Source organism: Microcaecilia unicolor, chromosome 2, assembly GCF_901765095.1.
Source record: "Microcaecilia unicolor chromosome 2, aMicUni1.1, whole genome shotgun sequence".
NCBI classification, from domain to species: domain Eukaryota; kingdom Metazoa; phylum Chordata; class Amphibia; order Gymnophiona; family Siphonopidae; genus Microcaecilia; species Microcaecilia unicolor.
In genome coordinates this window covers 260156467-260166427 of record NC_044032.1, presented here as the reverse complement: position 1 = coordinate 260166427, position 9961 = coordinate 260156467, and positions in this window count along the sequence as shown.

Genomic DNA, 9961 nt, shown 5'->3' with positions numbered 1-9961 from the left:
CAGGCCCCGTCTCCATCCCCACCCCGTCCCTGCAGGCCCAGTCTCCATCCCCATCCCATCCCCACAGGCCCTGTCTCAGTCCCCGCCCCGTCCCCGCAGGTTCTGTCCCCCCCCCCCATCCCTGTGGACTCTGTTCTCATCTGCAGAAGCCTCGGACATTTATTATTTTATATTTAAATATTTTTATTAAATTATAAAAAGGAACAATATGCTGTGCAACTGTTGTGTATAAATTACAAATAGAAAACAATAACAATGAGCAACTATAATAAACCCTCCCACCACCACCACCCTCTACCAGGGGTACAAAATACAACCTGTTCTGTATGCCCTAGAGGGGAGAAATATGCCTTATAAAGCACTGTTATGATTTTTTAAATCTGTGAATGAATAAGAAGTCATCAACAATCTCAGAATTCAGTCTAGCTCTCCTGTCTTCCACAGTCCCTCCTGCAACAGAAGATGTGCTGGTAGCAGGATGTAGAGGATCCCCCATGCAAACTTTGCTAGCTTTGGCCAGCATGTTTGCTTGTTTTTCAAAAAAATAAAAATATTGTCATCTGCATCAATCAAATGTAACAGTCCAGTTCATTAACAGGCTTCAAAGTAGAAAGTGACACGGGAACAAAGTTTGTCCCGTCCTCATCCCCGCCCCAGAAGGATCTGTCCCTGTCCCCACGGCCCATCCCCGCAAGGTCCATCTCCGCTCCGTCCCCATGGGCTCTGTACCCGTCCCCATGTCATTCTCTACTGTGTGCCCATTCCAGGGGAGAGAGAGAGGCAGAACATGAACATGTTTCCCTGGAAGAAAAGAGCAGAGCAGGGAAGGGAAGGGAGAAAGAGACTGACAGAGGAAGAGAAGGCCTCAATGGAGAGAGAAGCAGAATAGGGCCAAATTACCTTGGGAGCAAAGAGAGAAGCAAAGCAGTGTTATAGATCTTTGGGGAGAGGGAAAGAGAAGCAAAACAGGGTAATATATTCTCAGGGAATGGATAACAAAATAGAGAAAGAGTAGCAATCAGTCAGGGGCCACACATCCCCACAGTAAGAAAAGAGTGGAGCTGCCAAGTTATGTGGTTCCAGGAGGGATATTTTAGGTCAGTCTTGGATTTTTGACAAGCCTATATGTAAGTCCAAAAGTCTCCCTGCTAGAAGCATGTAACCTGACAGCTCTGAAGATGGGAAGGGCAGAGTAAAAGCACAAACATACAGAGGGACAGGGAGGGAGAGCTGCAAAGTTACCAACTTCCAAAAGGGAAATGTCCTTTTCTTGTTTCATTTATATCCCAATGCAATTTGGAATTTATAGTCCCTGACTCTGCCCACTGAAATCAGTGCTGAAGGTCCATTAATGCGTAATGATAAGGGTTGTCAGAAATCCAGTATTGGCCTCATCCCCCACCTCACCCCCTTTCCTAAAGATAGGTAACTTGGTAACTCTATTTTTTCCCTCTCCTTCTCTCTCTGTAGGCAGAATGCATTCTCAGGCAGGGGACAGAGAGAAAGAGGCAGAGCAGTGCAAGAATCCGCAGGGAGAAGAGAGGCACAGCAAAGCCACAGATCCCCAGAGATGAAAGCAAAAGCAGGGGTAGGTATTTGCCATGGGAAGACAGAGAAGCGGAGCAAGATCTAAAGGCCACATTCTCAGGGAAGCGAGAGGCAGAGCAGGGCCATGAAGCACTGGCTTCAGCCTCCCTTAGCATGAAGCTAAGGAAGAGAAAGTTCAAAGTCCAAATAAAAGGAGTAGAGTCAGAATTTGGGAACCGGATGATTCTTTATTGTATTCAGCAGTTGAAAACATGGAAAAACCCGACACAGCTATGTTTTCAGCGTAACCTGCGCTTACTTCAGGTGCTGCATGGTGCCGATTGCATTTCACTCACTGAGCATTGCTTTAACTGTGACAAGCAACCATTAATACAGAACCAGTTTTTTATTCTCATTTTCAACATTTGTTCATTTTTTTAAAAAAACAAGAAGTTTTTACTCCTGAAGCAGAAGCATGTTGCGCCGAAACATAACTGTCGGGTTTTCCCTTGTTTTCAACCACAGAATACAATAAAGAATCATCTGGTTCCCATTTACTGACTCCAATCCTTTTATTTGGACTTTGGTTTGCTCCATTCGTGGAGTTTTTTTTTTTCCTTCCTTCTTCTTTTTGCTAAGGAAGAGAAAACATTTCAATCTCACTTCTAATTTTCTTGTTTCCATGACTTTCACTGCCACTTCCTCTCCCCTTGTTATGGCTTCCTACTCTGCCGCCAGCTATAGGAATGCACTGGAATGTGCCCCCTCCCAGACCTCTCCTCCTATATAGGGTAACAGGAAGGCACAAAAGCCCCCTTCTTTCCCCTCCCCTACACAGAAACACAAATGTAATAGTAAAGACAAGGGGCGGGTGGAGGAGATATAGACACCGCTGCAAAACAGTGGGAAAGAGTGAGAGATGGAAGTGTGAGTGTCTTAGGGATTCCTCAGTCCCTGCCCAGGGAGGATACTGGGGAGTCAGACAAGAAGATGAGTGAAGGATTTGCTGGAAAGGTAGATGTGAGATTTAAGAATCTCCATGAAAGAGTCATGTTTGGCACTGGCTGCAAAATAAATGATTCCTCCCACAGGAAGAACGCACCTTGAAGGCAGAGGCAGAACCCACCTCCAGTCCTGCAACAGGAAAACAGCTGACCGGACACAGCTCAGGGTTTCAGAAGTACATGAGACCATGTGCATAAAGCAGCAGCAGAGAGGCATACATTCTGTCCAAGCAGTTCCTGCAGTAAGGGGGGTGGGGGCAGGGAAGGAGGGGGCCCACATAGCCATTCACACATCTTCTGAGATGGCTTCACCTGCTCTGGGGGTTCCTTCTGAGATTTTGCTGTTGGTGAACCTTAATTTGAACTTGTGCCACTGGAGATGAGACAGAACAGTGAACACAACCCAGTTCAGTTCAAAAGATTCCAGTCTTTCTCTATTTCCCTGAGGCTCCTCTCCCCTCCTCCCTTGGAGCAGATCTTTAACAATGTCTGGAAAGCAGCCATCCCTCCAACCTGGAACAAGGTAAACTTTCAAAAATAATAAACATATCAATAAATTAATTCACAGTTTATGACTGAAATCCATTTGGTATCGTGGTGGGCTGGGCAGCGTGGCTGACTTCTCAGCCCAACCTGAATCAGATTGGTCCTGTTTTCCTCACGGCATATGCTAGTACCATAGTCCCCTCCTTCAATCCTTATGATGCACATATCCCATCTATAATCTCATTATGAAGGCCCTAAAATATACAGTCCTCATCCAGTCTATATAGAAACAGCCAGTCCATATACTCCTTTATTCCATATACTCAAACTGGTCCAGATACACCTTCTCCAGTCTCTCTCTCTCTATATTTATTGTCCTCCAGTCAGTGGCGTAGCCAGGGGGGTGCCAGGGGAGTGGCCGCTCCCCCAAACGGAGTTCTGCTGGCGCTGGTGCCTATTTATTTTTCAATGTGTTGCATTGAAAATGTGCTCTGGCACCGGCGGAAGTCTGCTCTCGCTCCCCCTGTGCCGTCAACCTGGCTAAGCTTCTGCCTCCAGTACCATGATAAGTAAACTGTATGTGCACATGCACACACACTTCTTACTCTCTCTCTCATTCCACACACACATTGCACTCTTACAGTTTCTTTCCTATGGTCTTCGGGGGAGGGGGGGCATGATAGAGCCCATCTGGAAAAACACATTCAGCCCTCCTCTAAGCAGTTACTGTAATTTCTCAACTCTTTTATCTGTTATTTTCCCCGGCAAATGTCTGCATGTGCCCTGCTGCTACATACTGATCTGGCTACAACCAGACACCCTCCTCTCCTCAAGGCAGCAAGGGGTGGTCAGGCTGGAAAACACAGGCACTGCACTATCCCCTACCAGCTCCTCTTATCCACACACAAACACTACATCTTAACTAACTGAGGAAGGTGAAAGCTAAAGGTCTATCAATCATTATCATTGACTGCTTGTCTCCATGAAACCACAAAATAAATCCTGGGTGTGTTAAATAAATCATGAAGCAGTGGTTCTGGCAGGGCATCAGGCCATAAAACCACTAAAAGCCTTCATTGTCCAAATCTTGGAGCGATGCAGGTGGCATCTATCCAGTGTCCTCTGCAAACAGGTGTATCTCTTGTCCTTACTCCCTGTCCATTTCTCATTTCTTCAGCCACTCACTCCATGGCCCTCAACTCTCTGGAGGGAACACAAGCAGACGCTCACCACAGCAAGTACTGCTGTCCTAAATTCATTGGTGTTTGCTCCTCACAGACATGGTTTGAAGAGAGGCGAGTAGGGGTTCCAGGGACAACCCAAGCTGGCCCCTCTGGTCACCCACACGCATACACAAGGCTGGGGGCGGCTGCAGGGAGGAGAAGACGACTGTGCCATCCGACAGGCAGGTGAAGTGCAAGTCCCAGGCACTGGGTTATTCTGCTGTCCTATGGTAATGCCGCAACAGAGAAAGTGGGAGCCCAGGCACAGGCTGGAGGGGATGGGAAAGGGGAGGAATCAGCGGCAGCCTCTCCAGGTTACCTAGAGGAAGGGCTACTGCATTCAGAGGCAGGGCAACAAAACTGGTGTACATCTTCTTCTTCCTCATCTCTGGAAAGGGATGGGCGGGGAAGGAGAGAGGGAGGAGGAGAGATAGAGAGAAAGAGGAAAGGAAAAAGGAATAGAAACCCAGTAGGAAAGGGGATAAGGAAGAAAGTGTGCAGAGAAGGGGAGAAGAAAAAAAAAGGGAGCATGGGGAAGAAAGGAGACAGGAAGTGAGGGGTTATCCTCACATCATATTTTTTTAATCATTGCTAAATGTTAGCCATTGAGATTTTAAAAAGTCTAAATTACTTTTCTGACACTTCAGTAATAAGATGGACCTTATTCAATAAAGATTTTTTCCACAGTCACAGAATGGGAAAAAAATTTTTGTTGAACAAAACCTGATCACTTCTTGTATATAAGTGTCACAAGTTTATTCATCTCATGTTTCTGGAAGCCAAAGAAGGTAATGCTTGGATATAGCAACAATAAATGTTGACTACATGTATTTTCTGATTGTAAAGCATTTACAAATTCTGCAGGAAAAAGCATGAATGGGTGGATGGATTGCAAGTGAGTAAGGACATGGATAGTAGATGGGTGGGGGAATGTATAAATTGTGAGTGAGTGAATGAATAGATGAATCTGTGGATGGGCTGGTAGGTGAATGTGTAAATGAATGGATACTGGTGGGGAGGTGGATAAACGGATGGAGGTAAGACATTTATATAAATCTTATAGATGAACTGGTGACTGGACAGGTGCATAAATAAATAAATATATGATATTGATGGATAGGTAAATGGATTGGCAGGTAGACAGATAGACCGGTGGGTAGGCAGATATATAGATGTTGGGCTCAATATTCAGACCGCGGGACGTAGTCAGGCTGCCTCCTGCAGTCGGTGCTGAGTCTGGAAATTCAATGTCTGGCCATTTCTGGTGACTGGCATTGAATATCTGGTTTACTTTTGGCAAGTTCACACTTAACTGGCCAAGCCAATATTCAGTGCTGGCCAGTTAAGTTTGAACTGGCCAAAGATTGGCCTGGTATTCACACAGCCAAATATGGCTGCCAAACTTAGCTAGTGATGTGCTGAAAATAGGCGGACAGCCAATTATATCTTGTGATATAACTGGTTAGCTGCTAGCTGCTAACCACCAGTTTTCAGCAGGTCATGGCCAGCCATGTCCCGCTGAAAATTCATGGATAGTCAGTTATGGGGCATTTAATCGGTCAGGTGCCAATCCTGGACAGTTAAATGCTTTTGAATATCAGGGGTGGGGAGAGTTATGGGATGAGTGAAAGGATTGATGGGTAAGTGAATGTATAGATGGATAGATTAATAGATAGGTGAATACACAGATGCTATTCACTGGTGGGTCAGTGAAAGGATGGATAAATGGACTACAGATACAAAGGTGCTACTGATTGGTGGACTGCCTCAGAGATTTGGATGCCGGAAATGACAGACATCATGAACATGCAGTATCATGACCCCCTTTCTTTGACAACACAAAATGGACCTGTGGGGAAGGGATGAAGAAACACAAATGGTTTTCAGCTCTTTACAATCATCAACTGGATGAAGAGTGTAGAAGGAGGGCAGATAGAGATGAGAATGTAATAATCATTCTGTATAGCACCTCCTGTTGGGAAAGGCTACTACTGCACAAGTTGTGAGCTCTCATGTAGTCAGAGGCTTCATGTGTGCAGGTTAAGAGGCTTTTGAGTCCAGACTTTGCAGGTAAGAAGCCTTGCAGCTCATCTGTGTAGGTAAGGGAAAGGGAAATGGGACTTGATATACCACCTTTCTGTGGTATTTTGCAACTACATTCAAAGCAGTTTACATATATACAGGTACTTATTTTGTACCTGGGGCAATGGAGGGTTAAGTGACTTGCCCACAGTCACAAGGAGTGGCAGTGGGAATTGAACCCAGTTCCCCAGGATCAAAGTCCACTGCACTAACCACTAGGCTACTCCTCCACTCCAACAGTCCCCCCAGTCCCATTTGTGCTGTTTAGTCCCCACATATAAGCTGATATGCCTCGGACTATTATACAGTGCAAGCTTTGAAACCTCTCATGCAATGGAATGGTAAGGAATCCCTTGCTGGTGGTCAGAAATATAAGATATTTTCCTTTTGCTTCTCTTCATAAGCGTTTGGAGGCCTGATTATGTTGCATTTCTTGGGCTCCAGTTTCAGTATGAGATGCTGCGTAGCGGTGAAGTAAATGAATGGATGGGTGGGTGGGATGCAGAGGCTGGCTAGAACTAGCGCTTACCTGCCCTCTGTGTGCCTGGCGGGGGAAGCTAGCTGCATGGAGAGAAGCGACTGTGCAGGGCAGCAGTACTGGTGGAGAGTGTGTGACGTGGTGCACCTACAGGGTGTAGAGAGAAAGAGGAGAGGAGATAGAGAGAGAGAGAGAGAGAGAGAGAGAGAAACATAAAGTCAAGAAAAAAAAAGACAAATAAGGCAGCTTAACACAACAGCACAACAAGCACATAGAAGAGCAACAACAGAAAACAAGAGTGCACCCGATCCAGCCACAACAAAGCAGTTTCGGGGGCAATCCCCTATTTCACCTCCAACCCCTCCCATCCAAAAATAACACAGAGAGGGGATACAGAAACATTACAAAACAGCAAGGACAGGGGAAGCCTAGAAAGGAAGGAAGCCTCTCAGCTCGAGATTACACCATGACAGAAGAGCCAAGAGGGCTACCATGTGCGGTAGGTGGGGAGACTGGGCCTGGCCCATTGCAGTGTGAGCAGAGAACACCCCTTACATACATTGGAGCCGACTCTGTGGGTGCTTGAGCACCCCCAATATTGAGAAAATTCCTTGTATGTGTCCATGGAGGGGTCATTTCCATTGGGCTTAGCACCCCCAATAATTTTGAAAAGTTGGCTCCTATGCTTACATATGGTTGAAGGAAGGCAGGTAGAATAGGGAATAAGACCAAAGACAGGAGTATAAAGGGAGAGGGAAGAGGGGAGCTCTAAATCATACAAACAAAAAAAAAACCAAACAAAACAGAGATAAAATGAAAACATGAAACATAAATAAAAAAGAGGCAGAAAGAGACTGAGAGAGAGAGAGAGAGAGAGAGAGAGAGAGAGAGATGGGAATGGGGGAGCTGGAATGAAGAGAGGAAGTAATAAAGTCAGAGATAGGGGGATTACTATGGCAGGGATCTGGGGTGAGAGGCTTAAATCCATTGAAAACTCAACTCTCATCTGCTCAATTTCTGCTTTATCATCCATATCCTGCCTCTTCCTGGAAATTCCTCTTACCGCTGATCGCAGTGCATGAGTCAAGAGTGATATAATGTGAAATAACACAGTGTAAGGTCACCAATCTGCTATAGGAACCAGCATACGCATCACCAGACCACCCAAAATGTGGTTACAGCCATAAACTGTGACATCCCAGGAGCACCATGCTGGGGTTAACTGCATAAGATGAACGCCACTCCCCTCCTTCAATTCACCTCATCCCATTATCCCACAGCTGTACTAGACTCTGTCTCCTCCTCAGTTCCTGCTGCCCTTTTCTCCTTTCTCTTTCACTAACTCCTCTTTCCTGTTTCCACCCCCCCAGCTCTCCTCTACTCTACTGTTCTTTCTTTTTGTCCCATCTCACCTTTACCCTATTCTCCCTCCCCCTGTGCTATGCACATCTCCAGATTCCCTCCTGCCATTTTATTCTTCTCCAGTTGTAGGACTGGTTCCTTCCTGATTAGGATTACCATATGTCTGGGTTTATCTGGACATGTCCTCTTTTTGGAGGACACTGTGGGGCGTCCGGGCGAGTTTTGCCAGCCTGTCCTTTTGTCCGGGTTTGGCTGTCTAGCAGGCAGGCAGGCCTCAGGGTGTCCAGTCCTTCCCTCATGTACCTTATCATGAGGTGCCTGGTGGTCTAGCAGCCTCTTCAGGGTAGGAAAAAGCCCCCTCTTTCCTGCCCGGGGCTGCCGCAGACCGCAGAAGTCTCACAAGGCCACCGCTTAAAGTCTCGGCAACCATTTTGACGCAGTGCCGGCAGCGAGCAGTCAACGGCAGCATCAGGCAGAAAAGAGGGGGCTCTTTCCTGCCCCAAAGAGGCCACTAGACCACCAGGCACGGTAAGGTACGGGAGGGGAAGGGATGTGGATGAAATCATGTACGTTAGAGGGGTGGGTAGAGGGAGAGAGGGAGCTGTAAAGAAGGTGGTGGGGGAAGGCTAGAAAAAAGATTGGGGAAGGGACATACATGTGGGGGGGGGGGGGGAGAGAGAGAGGGAAAAGAGGGAAAACCATGGAAGGGGATGGACAGCAGAGAGGGGGATATGCTGCTTATGGATGGGAGAGAAAAGAAAGGGAGACATGCTCATGAAATGTACATTTATAAGCATTTGATGAGCATGTCATGTACATCTTTTCAGTTTGTATTTAACATAGAAGAAAAAGCATTTCCGTTACTTTACCAGTATTTTCGCTGCTTACAGAAATTGGCTTTCTTGGTGGGGGGGGGTCAAGATGACACTGTGGCGTAGGGGTGTGATGGGGCTGGGGCATGACAGGGGGTGTGGAAAGGATGGGGCTGGGCATGACATGGAGCTTGGCAGGGATGGGCTGGGGCGGGGCATGGGCAGGCTGAATTTTATTTTGTGTCCTCGTTTTTATCATGGCAAATATGGTAACCCTATTCCTGATGCTGATAAAAACTTTTACATATTCTCATTGTTCTCTGGGTACAGGGGCCAGTCCTACGGCTAAGTGAACTAGCCAATTACTTAGTGTGCCAGGATTTAGGGGGTAGCCCGGGAACAAGCACAACTATCCGGGTAGAACAGCACGGCTGGCAGGGATCCCAGCCAGAGAGAGAGAACTGAGTTGCCCAGATAAGGCAGTCAACTCTCTTGCTCCTCCTTCTTAAGGCCGATACCACTACTACATCTCAGAATGCATGGTCAGAGGCCCAGATCTCCCTGTCATTGATCTGCATCCAGACATCAGCATCAGGAAATGCTGGCATTGTGAGCATGCATTTTAACCATGTTTGCAGTGCTGACTTTAAGGAGGAGGAGGAACAGAGAGGGTGAGCCACAGCAACTGTTATGAGTTGCTATTGGCAGGACCAGCCCAAGCTAAAGATTTGCCTAGAATACACAGTACCCTTGCACCGGACATGTCTGAGTGGTTAGCTGAAAACAAGCTGAAGATAAACAGTGGAAAAAACAGGGTACTGGGTTAGATAATCAGCCAGCGGTGGCAAGCGTTTTTCTGAACACTGCTGGCAATATTCCTGGATATTCAATGCCGGATCATGTCTTGTAATCCACACAGTACAGGGAGGGTTGTAATCCACAGAATATTGTACTTTGCCCCAAATTCCTGCGCTTGGCAGTCCTCTT